The 13,876-nt window shown below is 39.9% G+C and overlaps 1 pseudogene; it reads left to right on the top strand.

The window, feature by feature from the left end:
* The first annotated feature begins 11,049 nt into the window (after window positions 1–11,049).
* LOC123596431 lies at window positions 11,050–12,896 on the top strand (annotated as a pseudogene).
* The last annotated feature ends 980 nt before the right edge of the window (window positions 12,897–13,876 follow it).

The following is a 13,876-nucleotide window of genomic DNA, read 5'->3' as shown; positions in this document are numbered from 1 at the left end:
GTCATGATCCCACAATTTGTGAGTTCAAGCCCCATGTCATAGGGCTCTGTGCTGACAGCTTGGAGCCTGGGGCCTGCTTCAGATTCTGTCTCTCCCTCTCTCTGCTCCTTCCCCACTCATGCGCGTGCACTCTCTCTGTCTCTCTTTCTCTCTCAAATAAATAAAATGTTTTTTAAGAATTAAAATACATTTTTTTAAAGTTTATTTATTGATTTTGAGAGAGAGAAAGAGAGAGCAACTGGAGAAGGGGCAGAGAGAGGGAAAGACAGAATCCCAAGCAGACTCTGCAAGGGACAGCCTGATGTGGGGCTCAAACTCACAAAAGGTAAGATCATGACCTGAGCCAAAGTCAGATCCTTAATCCACTGAGTCACCCAGGTGCCTCTGAAATACATGTTAAAGAGTTTCACAGTATAATCATTGTTATTGACTCTAGGATTGTACTATGTTAGGTTGTATTACCAACATATTGTTTTCATATTTAAATAGTACACTCAATGAGAGAAATTATCTTAATATGAACATTTAATAAATAATTTTAAAAATCCATTTTATTTTATTGATTCTTTTTTAGTAATCTGCACACACAACATGGGGCTTGAACTCATGACGCCATCGAGAGTTGCATGCTCTTCTGATTGTGCCAGCCAGGTGCCCCTAATAAATAATTTTAAATTAATAAACAATAGCTACCCATGTCCGTATGTCCTTTAAAAAATAGACATTAGGGGGCGCCTGGGTGGCGCAGTCGGTTAAGCGTCCGACTTCAGCCAGGTCACGATCTCGCGGTCCGTGAGTTCGAGCCCCGCGTCAGGCTCTGGGCTGATGGCTCAGAGCCTGGAGCCTGTTTCCGATTCTGTGTCTCCCTCTCTCTCTGCCCCTCCCCCGTTCATGCTCTGTCTCTCTCTGTCTCAAAAATAAATAAACGTTAAAAAAAATTAAAAAAAAAAAAAAAAAAAATAGACATTAGGGGCACCTGGGTGGCTCAGTCGGTTAAGCATCCGACTTCGGCTCAGGTCATGATCTCACAGTCCGTGAGTTTGAGCCCCGCGTTGGGCTCTGTGCTAACAGCTCAGAGCCTGGAGCCTGTTTCAGATTCTGTGTCTCCCTCTCTCTGACCCTCCCCTGTTCATGCTTTTTCTCTATCTCAAAAATAAATAAAAATTTAAAAAAAAATTAAAAAAAATAGACATTACTTTTGAGAGTACTTTTAGGTTCACAACAAAATTGCATGTAATATACAAAGAGTTCTAGCGTATATCATGCCCACCTCACACCTCACACATGAACAAGTCTTCCCCACTACCAACATCTCCCATTAAAGTGGCATGTTTGTGGGGTGCCTGGGTGGCTCACTCAGTTAAGCGTCTGACTTCAGCTCAGGTCACAATCTCACGGCTTGTGAGTTCGAGCCCCGCATCAGGCTCTATACAAATATATACTTCTTTTTTTTAGTATATTTATAGCCCCGCATCAGGCTCTATACAAATATATACTTCTTTTTTTTAGTATATTTATAGCCCCGCATCAGGCTCTATACAAATATATACTTCTTTTTTTTAGTATATTTGACACACAATGTTACATTCATTTCAGGCATACAACAGAGTGACTTTTCAAGTTTATACATTATGCTATGCTCACAGCACTATTACAATATCATTGACTATATTCTTATGCTGTGTCTTTGATTACCATGACTTACTCATTCCATAAATGGAAGTCGGTACCTCCAACTGCCCTTCACCCATTCTGCCCATCTCCCCTCTGGCAACCATCAGCTTCTTCTCTGTATTTATAGGTCTGGTTCTGCTTTCTGTTTTTGTTTATTCATTTGCTTTTTTTAATTCCACACAAGTGAAGTCATATGGTATTTTTCTTTTCTGACTTATTTCACATAGTATAATACCCTCTAGGTTCATCCATGTTGTCTCAAATGACACAATCTCATTCTTTTTTTATAGCTGTGTCACATTCCATTATATATATGTGTATATATATATATATATATATATATATATATATATGCATCATACACACACACACCATTATCTTCCTTACACATTTGTCTATTGATGGATACTTTGGTTGTTTCCATATCTTGGCTATTGTAAATAGTTCTGCAATAAACATGAGGGTGCATATATCTATTTGTTTTCTTTGGGTACATGCCCAGTAGTAGAATTGTAGAATTACTGAATCATTTACAAAAATGTCTATTCAAGTCCTCTGCTCATTTTTAACTGGTTTGGGTTTGGGTTTGGGTTTTGAGTTGTGTAACTATATATATATATATATAATTTATTGTGAAATTGGCTAACATACAGTGTGTAAAGTGTGCTACTGGTTTTTGGGGTAGATTCCCATGGTTCATCGCTTATACAGCACCCAGTACTCATCCCAATAAGTGCCCTCCTCAATGCCTATCACCCATTTTCTCTTCTACCCGTGCCCCACCCAGTTTGTTCTCTGTATTTAAGAGTCTCTTATGGTTTGCCTCCCTCCTTCTTTGTTTGTAACTATTTTCCCCCCTTCCCTTCCCCTGGTCTTCTGTTAAATTTCTCAAGATCCACATAAGTGAAAACATATGATATCTGTTTTTCTCTGACTGACTTATTTCACTTAACATAATATCTTCTAGTTCCATCCATGTTGCTGCAGTTTTTATATATTTGGGGTATAACTCCTTATCAGATATATCATTTACAAATATCTTCTCACATTTAGTAGGTTGTCTTTTTGCTTTTTGAGAGTTTCCTTCGCTGTGCAAAAGTTTTTTATTTTGATGTAATCCCAATAGTTTATTTTTGCTTTTGTTTCCCTTGACTTACTTACGAGACATCTAGAAAAATGTTATAACTGATGTCAAAGAAATTACTGCCTGTGTTCTCTTCTAGGATTTTTATGGTTTCAGGTCTCACATTCAGGATTTAATCCACTTTGAGTTTATTTTTGTGTATGGTGTTAGAAAATAGTCCAGTTTAATTCTTCTGCATGTAGCTATTCAGTTTTCCCAGCACCATTTATTGAAATGACTATCTTCTCCCCCATTCTATATTCTTGCCTCCTTTTCCATAGATTAATTGACATATAAGCATGGGTTTATATCTGGGCTCTTTATTCTGTTCCATTGATCTATGTGTTTAATTTGCTTTGATTCTGCTTTGATTACTACTTTGTATTTTATTTTGTAGTATATACTTTGTAGTATATGTTGCAATCTAGAATTATGAGACCTCCAGCTTTGTTTTTCTTTCTCAAGATTGTGTTGGCCATTCTGGATCTTTTGTGGTTCCCTGCATATTTTAGTATTCTTTGTTCTAGTTTTATAAAAAATGATGTTGGTATTTTGATAAGGTTTGCACTGAATCTGTAGATTTCTTTGGGTAGTAATAAATATATACTTTTTCATAGCTGCATGGAGTAAGTACCATGTTATGGATTTTCCATGAATACTTTAAACAACTGTTTGAAAATAAAGTTCATTTTCAGTTTTTTCCCATTGTATACCATACAGATGATGCAATATTTGTTAAAACTCTTGCTATTTTAACTTACCCATCAACATGAAAATAAGACTGATGCATAGAAAAATCAACAGAGGAATGAAGAGGCAAATTATAGAAGATGAAACATAAATGGCCAGTATGAAATGAGAATTGCTCAACCTCATTAATAATCAAAGAAATGGGAATTAGAACAAGACACAAGAGACACAAATTGGTGAAGATGAAAAAGATTGATAATATCAGGACTGTAAACTGGGGGTGGGAGGGTTAATTATTACACCCTTGTAGGAGAGCAATTTAGCAATATGTTGCAACAGTCAAAATGAACAAGTCTTTTTGATTATTTTGAATTTTTAAAATCTGTGATAATAATATTGTTACATTAAGCGGTCCTTATCTTTTAGAGATAAATATCAAAATATTATGAATGAAATTTTCTAATTACTTGGATTACTTCAAAATAGTCTCGTTAGGGTATGGGGCAGCCTTGTGAGACTGTGAGGTCTGTGCTAACTCCAAGTGGTTAGTATCAAAATTGAGTTAAATTGTAGGGCACTCATTTGGTGTCAGAAGTGTTGTGAGAGGGGTGCTTGGCTGGCCCAGTTTGTGGAGCATAGGACTCTGGATCTCAGGGTGGTAAGTTTGAGCCCCATGTGGGGTGTAGAGATTACTTAAAAAAAAGAAGAAATGTCTGAAAACAGTTCAGGCTGGATGACGGGTACATTGAAATTCATTTTACTATTTTCTTTCCTTCTATGTTTTAAAAAACTTTTCCAAAAGGAAAAAGTTTAGAAAAAAGAAAAAGGTGTGCTTAAATCTTTTTTTAAGATTCTTTAAAAAATGTTTATCTGATTGAGAGGGGAACAGGGGATCTGTGCTGACAGAACAGAGCCTGATGCAGGGCTTGGACTCACAAACCACAGGATCATGACCTGAGCTGAAATCGGACCCTTAACCGACTGAACCACCCAGACACCCCTGGTGTGGTTAAATCTTAACATAGCATTTATTTTTGAGAAAATTTATGCTAAGGAAATGATAAAAACTAGTGGGAAAAGGATGTAGCTTCAAAAATATTCAATATAACTTTCTAACGGAAACCTCAGTCTGGGTATTGAACTTTTTTGTTTTTTTTTTAATCTGAGCCAAGAACTACTTTGACAGTATCCTGAAAGGTGAGCAAACTAGTAACTCTAGCTCAGGAGAAGAAATGCATTTCACCCAATCACTTTCTGGTAAATGATATCTAGCAAATGACATTGAGCTTAGCTGTCTAATAAGCTAAAACTCAAGTGGTTGCTAAAGAAAGATAGCGTTCAGAGTGAAAACCATAAACAAACAATTTCATACAACAAAATTATGGACGTAAGTACAGAAAATTGGCTCAGTTTTGCTGTGTGAGTATACTCAGTGGTCTTCATGTGTATGACTGCTCAGTCCTGAATCTTCTCTTTATGATGCACAGTTGAAGCTCTTAGTGAATTGGTTGCAAATAGCTCCCAAAGCCATTGCTCATGTAGGCCTTTAATGGGTCAGGAAAATATTCAGATTTTTAGATAATGTATAATGTACATATATGCTTTAGGAAAGCTTGCAATAATGGCACATGTCCTAGTGATTTGGGGACAGAACATAAATAGCTTTTATCTGTAAGATTTCAATGAAGATATAATGAATAATGCATAGAAGTTAGTGAGGGTTAACTGTGCCGATATATTACTGTCTTGGTCAGAGTTCTCTAGAGAAACCCTTTATATATGTATAAAGAGATTTATTATGAGGCATTGGCTCATGTAATTGGAGTCTGAGAAGTCCCACAAATCTGCCTTCTTCAAGCTAGACATTTTGGAAAGCCAGGGATATAGTTCGAAGGCCTGAGAGCCGCAAGACGCAATGGTGTAGATTCCAGCCTTGGTCTGAGAGCCTGAGAACCAGGAGTGCTGAGGGCAGGAGAGGATTATGGTCTCAGCTCAAGTAGCAAAGCCTTCCTCGGCCTTTTGGTTCTATTCAGGCTTCAACAGATTGGATGATACCCACCCACACTGGCAAGAGTCACCAATTCAAAAGCTAATCTCTTCAAGAAACACTCTCACACAAACACCCAGAAGTAATGTTTCACCAGCTATCTGAGTATCCCATGGCCCAATCAAATTGACATCTAAATTAACAATCACAATTAGTTATCTATTGCTACACAGAAAATTACTCCAAAACTTTGTTGTGAAGAACAGTAAACATTTATTGGTGCACATAATTCTGAGAGTCAGGAATTTGGGAGCAGCTTTGCTGGGCAGTTCTGTTTGGGGTCTCTCATGAGGTTGCAGTCAAGATGTCGGCCAGAGTTGCCGTCATATGATGGCTTGACTGGGGCAAGAGGTCCTCTTCTGAGAAGCTTGTCTCTCATGGCTGGTAAGTGGTTGCTATAGGAGGCTTCAGCTCCACAACACATGTACTGTGTATGAATCCTCATGACCTGAGAGCTAGTATCCTCCAGAATAAGTAATCCAAGGCAGAAGGCAGAAGCCTCGATGTGAACCAGCTTTAGAAGTCACCCTCCATCATTTCTGCAGCCGGAATATCAAGAGCTATCAATAGCAAGAACTATTGGAGGCTACTTTGGAGGCTGGCTACCACAGATAAAGACAGAATGAATGTAAAAAGAGTGCCAATGGGGGTGACTTGGTGGCTCAGTTGGTTAAACATCCAGCTCTTGATCTCAGCTCAGGTCTTGCTCTCAGGGTCATGAGTTCAAGCCCTGCATTGGGCTCCACTCCCAGAGTGGAGCCAACAACAACAACAAAAAAGGGGGCCACTGAAAGGGATTTTATTCTACTCCTCTATTTGCAGTTTAACTTCAATATTCTTGCTTTTATATCTTCTGTTTGTCCCTCCAAATCTACTCTTCACCATTCCCTGTCCCAGGAGGCTCACCTGTATGAACCACACCAAAGGTTGTGGTCCTCTGGCTTCATAGGAAGGAAGAGAACAGGAACATTAACTATCTTTGTTCCTTTCCTCAGACTCTGTCTCTTGCCCAAATGTGAGAGTTCATTTGGCGGCCCTTGCATTCCTTTCAATAATCACTCCCTCCTCTCAGCCCTTCAGGCCTAGGGGTGTTAACTGCCCTGCTGCTACTGACCCCAGGTTAAGTCATTGTCTTGTGGTTATGCTACACCCTACAACTTTGTGGACAGTTCACTTGCAAAAAAAAAAAAAAAATTCTTTCCTCAGATGATCTAACTTGAGTGAAACCCAGTTTTCTGTTGAGATTCTGACTGATACAGTACTAAAGAGGCAAATGGCAAATTTATGTACAGCTCTTACACACAGATAGCCTCCAAAAACAGTGTCTCTGATGTTTGGGGTTATTTCTGCTGCTTCTTAGAATTTTGCTTCCTTTCTTCCTCCTTCCTTCTCCAGCTCACATCCAATATTCACTTGACCTTTCGCTTGCCTGGTGGCTCAGATTGGTCTTCAATAGTCAGTCTCAGAGGGTTTAAAGAAAAAGGAAGGTAAGATTCCTATCTAGAGTAGGATGCCCCTAGCCCTACTGCTGTTTACTTACTACCTTCCACGATTTGGGTAAGCCCAGGAAACTCTGTGATTGGGTATTCTCTATGACTTGGACACCTAGGTGATTTTAAGGTTGGTATTCATGTACTGGGATGGTGGGGCAGAAAAAATAGAAAGGGCCTGGCTCTCTGATGACTGTGGAACCTCAACACAAGCACTGCCTACCTCCAGACTTCTTTGATGCACAAGAGAAATGAACTTCTCTCCTGAATAAGCCACTATCATTTCAGGTTTTTTGTTACAGGCAGGTGAACTTAATGCAAATCAATAGGATGTCCTTCAGATGAGATATCTTGGGTAGAAGATATCTGGCTACTCCAGTCACTGCAGCAAATCCACAGAATGGTTACACTCAATCTGCACATGCACCTTTTTAAAAGTCCTCCATCGGGGCGCCTGGGTGGCGCAGTCGGTTAAGCGTCCGACTTCAGCCAGGTCACGATCTCGCGGTCCGTGAGTTCGAGCCCCGCATCAGGCTCTGGGCTGATGGCTCGGAGCCTGGAGCCTGTTTCCGATTCTGTGTCTCCCTCTCTCTCTGCCCCTCCCCCGTTCATGCTCTGTCTCTCTCTGTCCCAAAAATAAATAAACGTTGAAAAAAAAAAAATTTAATAAAAAAAAAAGTCCTCCATAGGACTGTATGTGTCAGGGACAGGCAAAGCTGTAAGACTTCATTCTGTCCTCCAGTGGCTTATAGAGGAGAGAGACTCTAGTCAGAACACAAGATGGTGGTAATAAAAGGAAAGTAGGCAAGTCCATTTTGGAATTTATAGAAGAAAAGTAAAGTGGTAAAACCTCAGACTGAGAGCAATCCTGGGGGTTATACCACCAGAGTTTCAGAGCCCAGAGCACCTCATCTCCAACCTAAGACCATCAAGTCCCTGCTTCTTCTTTTCTTTACCTACAGCCTGCTCCAGGCTGTACTCAAAGCACCCAGTACTGCTTCTGGGAATTCCTGATACCACTGCCCAGCAATAGAGACCTTGAGAGAGAACAAGTCCTGAGGTGGGGACCAGTAAATGGAATCAAAGGGATGTAAGTGTGGAGATGGAGAGAAGATGTGGCCCTGGTTCTGTATTTTAAATAGATGGATGCATTTCTCATAAAAAACATTCCTGCCCTTGTTTGCCAGGCTTTCTTGGTTACACTGCAGGTTGGAAAGATATGTCTGACCAAAGAACTACCTACCGTAATTTCTAACATCACTTTGAAGAGAAATGCATTCCAGTTATAAACAACCAATTAACAAAATCTTTCTTAAAACATAACCATTCATTCATTCAGTAACTATTCCTTAAGAGCCTACTAGTTGCAAGTACTGTTCTAGGTGCCAGTAGTAATGCAGCAGTGAAGAAAATAAAGTGAAATCCTTCCTGTTAAGAAACATTCTTGTGGCGCCTGGCTGACTCAGTCAGTAGAGCATGCAATTCTCAATCTCAGGGTTATAAGTTCAGGCCCCATGTTGGGCATGAAGCCTACTTAAAAAAAAATTCTTTAAAACTTGTAAATAAAGCAAAAACAAGGGTGGCAGTTCCTTTTAATGTCATGGGAGGGCATTGTTTATCAGGATCACCCAAGGATGATTTAATATTCTAGGGGGAATACACTTTGTTCAAATCACTGTTCTGATTAAAGGTCCCAGTCTTAGTGAAGTTACATGTTTCCCCCCCCACCCCATTAAAGATGCAAATAATTTCTGTCCAGTATAAAAGACAAACACAAAGGTTACAATTAATTGCCTTGAAGAACATTAACCAGTTTTGTATCTAACCTAGTAATTTTACTCTAACATTTCTTTATTAAATTGGAGCCAATGTTACCAATTTTCTGGGTCCCTACTAATTACTTAGTTGAACAAAATCTTTGGTATGTGTTCATTATATATTTGTATAACAACCATTTTTTTTAACTTTTTGAAAAATTATACTTCAATAATCTTTTCATGGAGTTTATAGTGCAGTTACATAGCTTCTCTCTTTGCTCTTTTCCCTCTCATTTGGAGTTCAAACTAGTGGGTTACCATGTCATAATGCTTCCTATTCAATTTTTTCTTTCCTTAGGCTTTTTTGGATAGCAAATGGAGGAGACTAGAATATGTCACCCTCAAATATTCCTCTTTGACATAAAAATTGTTTCAAGCTTAAGGCAATGAAGAAGCAGCAAACTCTTCTCTCTACTTGCCCTCTTTCTGCCTATAGGAAATTCTCCTGTAGGAAATTCTCCTTTTTCTGCAAACAGATGTATCAGCTCAAGAGCAATAAAAAAGAAATCTGCAAACAAACCTTACTCCATTAGCTTCCTCCCACATATTTACCTTCCCTCAGTTTGCCACCTTGGAAGCCTGGAATGACTTTCCTTTGTCCTGTCGTTTCTCTATAAATTTACTGTTCTTTGTCGAAGATACTACACAAGCAAGAGTTCTAAGCCACTACTTTGAGTTACTCTTCAAGTTTCTCCTGTGTGATGTGTACTGCACACATTAAATTGTTTGCTTTTCTCTCATTAATTTGTCTTTTTGTAAAAAGCCCAGCTAAAAACCTAAGATGGGAAGACATAAAATTTTGCCTCCCCTACATAAAGAAACAGATCACTTTCTGAATGTTTGTGACTCCAGGGCACCTGCGTGGCTCAGTTCAGCATCCAACTCTTGGTTTCCACCTCAGGTCATGATCCCAAGGTCGTGGGATTAAGCCCTGCCTCAAGCTCTGCACTGAGGGTGGAGCTGCTTGGGATTCTCTCTCTCTCCCTCTGCTCCTCTCCCCTGCTTATTCTCTCTCTCTCTCTCTCTCTCTCTCTCTCTCTCTCTCTCTCTCTCTCAAAAATAAATAAATAATTAATTAAAAAAATAATGTTTGTGTCTCCACTCCCCTAATTCATATGCTGAAACTCTAATCATAATGTGATGGTATCTGGAGTTGGGGCCTTTGGGAGGTAATTAAGTCATGAGGGTGGAACCTTCATGATAAGATTAATGCCCACATAAGAAGAGGCCAGAAGAGCTGGCTCTCTTCTTCTACCATGTAAGGATACAAAAAGTCAGGAATCTGCAGCCTGGAAGAGGACCTTCACCAGAGCCCAAACCTGCTGGCACCCTGATCTCATATTTCCAGCCTCCAAAATTGTGAGAAATGTATCTCTATTGTTGATACATCACCCAGTCTATGGTAATTTGTTATAGCAGCCTGAACTAAAACATCCCCCTTACAAGTTTCATTTTGACTCTGTCTTTGCAAAGCAGATGGCAAACAATTATTGAAACCACCATCATCTAGTCTGGTTGCAAGTAAGCATGCAAGTATTTAAGGTTTGATTTTTACAGATCAAGCAGAGGACCAAAAAAGGTGGTTCCAGCAGCAGGTAATGAATCCATTGCCTACAAAAGAAAAAACAGGCTTTCCTGGCTCTCAGTGTATTATTAAATCACCCCTTTTATATGACATCCCTTTCCCCCCCTCACTGTCTTTAGAGAGAACACTGTAACTGAGGTGGGCAAAGTCAAAGTTCTTATGAGGGTGAAATGAAAGATTCAGAAACTCCAGGTGCACTTTGTCATGCAGCCCAGTAGTGAGGACCTGAGGTGACTTAGCAATATCTTTGTACTTTGTGCCAAATGCACCCGTATTTACCTTTTGTGGGTTTTTTTTTTAACTCTCTTCTCTTTTGTTCTCTTTTTTATCATCATTTTTTTAAGTTTATTAATTTATTCTGAGAGAGACAGAGATAGTGACAGTGGGAGAGAGGCAGAGAGAGAAAAAGACAGAGAATCCCAAGCAGGCTCTGGACTGTCAGTACAGAGCCTGGAGCCCAATGTTTAAGACACTGTGAGATCATGACCTGAGCCAAAACAAGGAGTTGGGTGCTCAAGCGACTGAGCCAGCCAGGTGGCCCTTATCATTATATTTTAAAGGTTTATTTATTTTTGTGAGGGTGGGAGGGGCAGAGAGAGGGAGACAGAGGATCTGAAGCAGGCTCTGTGAGCCTGATTCTCTTCTTTATAATTTTGATATTTATTCAAGAAATCTTTATTGAGTGCTTATTCTATGAAGCATTGTGGCAGTTAGGAATTAAATGGTAAGTCAAACCATAATCCCTACTTCTCACAGAGTTTACAGTGATTCTCCATGAATAATATGACAACAATAACTAATACACATAAAATGATTATTATATGCTAGGCATTCTTCTAAGAAGTTTAAATTTATTGTTTAATTCACACAACTAGAAAGGTATTGTCATCACCATTTTATAGATGAGGAAACCAAGGCACAGAAAGTAAGAAATTTGCCCAAAGTCACATGGCTACAGTGGTTGAGCTTGTATCCTACTTGCCACCCTTTTATTGTCTTTACTAATGCAGATGTCACCTGAGGGGTTATACTAATTCATTTATTTATTAATTCATCCACTCTTCACCTTGTTATTAAGCATCTTTGATGATTTAGGAATGTGGCCATGGTTTCCAGCAAACAAGGAATTAGGAAGTCCTTGTCATGGAGTCAATCACAGTTTCCTGAGAGGGAAAGGCCCATAAACACATAATTCCAGCACAACCTGTTAGGTACAAAGGCAGGGCTATGTACCAAGTGAAACGTAAACAAAGAAGCAGGAGTGACTAACTTTTGTCTGGGGTTGTTGAGAAAGACTTCACAGAGGAGAGAAATTTTTATTAGTGTCTTAAAGGCTAAATAGCAACTCATTAAAGACTAATAGGGAGATCAATCCAGAGAAAGGAAAGAACACAAGGAGAAGCCTGGAGTCATGCCAGGGCCAGGTGTGTGGGCGATGATGGTGCAGGTGGGTGAGGAGCAAGACTTAAGGATCAGAAGTCGAGTTAGGGTTGGCACTGCAGTCCCAGAGACAGCCACCACCCAGCTTGACGCCACTGACCCTGAGCCAGAGATGGCTGTGCCTCCCACGTGTGCTCATTTTGGCAAATCTTCGAAAGATGTCTTCACCAAGGGCTAGGAATTTGGCTTGATAAAACCTGATTTGAAAACAAAACCTGAAAATGGACTGCAATGTACAAGCTTAGGTTCAGCCAACACTGAGACCAACCACTAAAGTCAGCATCAGCCTAGAAACCCAGTATAGATGCATCAAGCACGGTCTGACGACCTTGGAGAAATACAACACAGACAACACTCCAGGCATGGAGATATTTGTGGAAGACCAGCTTGCATGTATACTGAAGCTGACCTTTGATTCATCCTCTCACCAAGCACAGGGTGGGAAGGTGGGAGGAGGATGCTAACATCAAGACAGGGCTTAAGCAGGAGGCATCAACCTGGATGTGGATTTCCACATGGCGGGGCTTTCAGATCAGGTCGCTCAGGTGCCACATCAGAACGACTGGCTCGCTGGCTCCCAGATGAATTCTGAGACCACAAAGTCTGGAGGGACCCAGAGCAACTCTGCGGTTGGCTACAAGACTGATGAATTGCAGCTTTACACTAATGTAAATGACAGGATGGAGGCTAGTGGCTCCTTTTATCAGAAGGTGAACAAGAAATTGGAGACCAATGTTAATCTGGCCTGGACAGCAGGAACTAGTAACACTGACTTCGCTATAGCAGCCAAGTATCAGATGGACCCTGATGCCTATTTCTCCACCACAGTGAACAGCTCCAGCCTGATAGGTTTAGAACACATTCAGACCGTAAAGCTAGCTGTCAGACTGACTGTGTCAGAGTGATGCTGTCAGCTCTGCTGGATGGCAAGAATGTCATTGCTGGTGGCCACAAGCTTGGTCTATGACTGGAAGGCAAGCATAATCAAAGGCTATACAATCATTTCATTTTAGACTATTTTACAGCATAGCTACCCTCAGAATTTAGTGTACCTTTTAATGTTTGTCTGGAATGCAATAATGCTAAACATCATGTTGAACCTCCATATTAAATGATTCCACTTTAAGGTGTTACTCTTTCAGAGGTACAGAAGAAACCCAATTCCAAACGAGATCCTTTCAGCTGTGGACTTGGGGGGAACTTGGTGGTCTCTAGAAATGTCAGGGTTTTTTTTTTATCTAGAAACAGCTGCTAGTGGAAGTTGATAATTACAAAGTGCCATTAAGTAAATGAATGAAATTGTGACTTCCTGAGAAGTGAACCTTAGTTTCCCACTCCATGAAGGAGAGGCTTGATGTTTGATGGTGTGTACAAACTCATCTGAAAGAGACTTTTTTAGACAGATTTTCGTGACCTGTTTCCACCCCAGTCCATCACCTCTTTTACACCAAAAATAGTCTGCAATGCATGGTAGCTGGGTTTTTTGTTTTGTGAGTGTGTGTGTGTGTGTGTGTGTGTGCACGCGAATGCCATTTTGAGATAGAGGTGGATGAAGCCAGTAATTCAGGACTTTATCTCCTTTCATGTTGTGTTTTTTTGCCCTTGCACCAGATGAAACAGCTTCTAAGAGTTCTAGCTGCAAGCAGAGAAGAGTCTCTGTGACTGTAATCACATGGTGACATCATTCAGAATCTAAATTGGACTTCTGTTATATTCTTGCCACTCGGTTTATTTTTTAGCAGTTTAACCGGTGATTTTAGAGTCTTCCATTTTGGGTAGAATAAGATCCTCCTTTAAAATGCTATAATTAACATAACTGAAAGTGAAACTTGAACAAAATATTAGAACCTCAAAAAAAAAAAAAAAGAAATTGAGTTGGAAACAAAGAGTGATTATTGACGATACTCAAAGGGGTTTAAACTGGGGATTAATGCATACAGATCTGTATTGTAGAGATTCTTTGGCACCATTTTGAAGAAGATTAATGTTAGAAGATCCCAAGGAAAGTTA

The sequence above is a fragment of the Leopardus geoffroyi genome, chromosome B1, assembly GCF_018350155.1.
Source record: "Leopardus geoffroyi isolate Oge1 chromosome B1, O.geoffroyi_Oge1_pat1.0, whole genome shotgun sequence".
NCBI classification, from domain to species: domain Eukaryota; kingdom Metazoa; phylum Chordata; class Mammalia; order Carnivora; family Felidae; genus Leopardus; species Leopardus geoffroyi.
The sequence above is the reverse complement of the archived record's forward strand: the minus strand, read 5'-3'. Positions and strand labels throughout refer to the sequence as shown.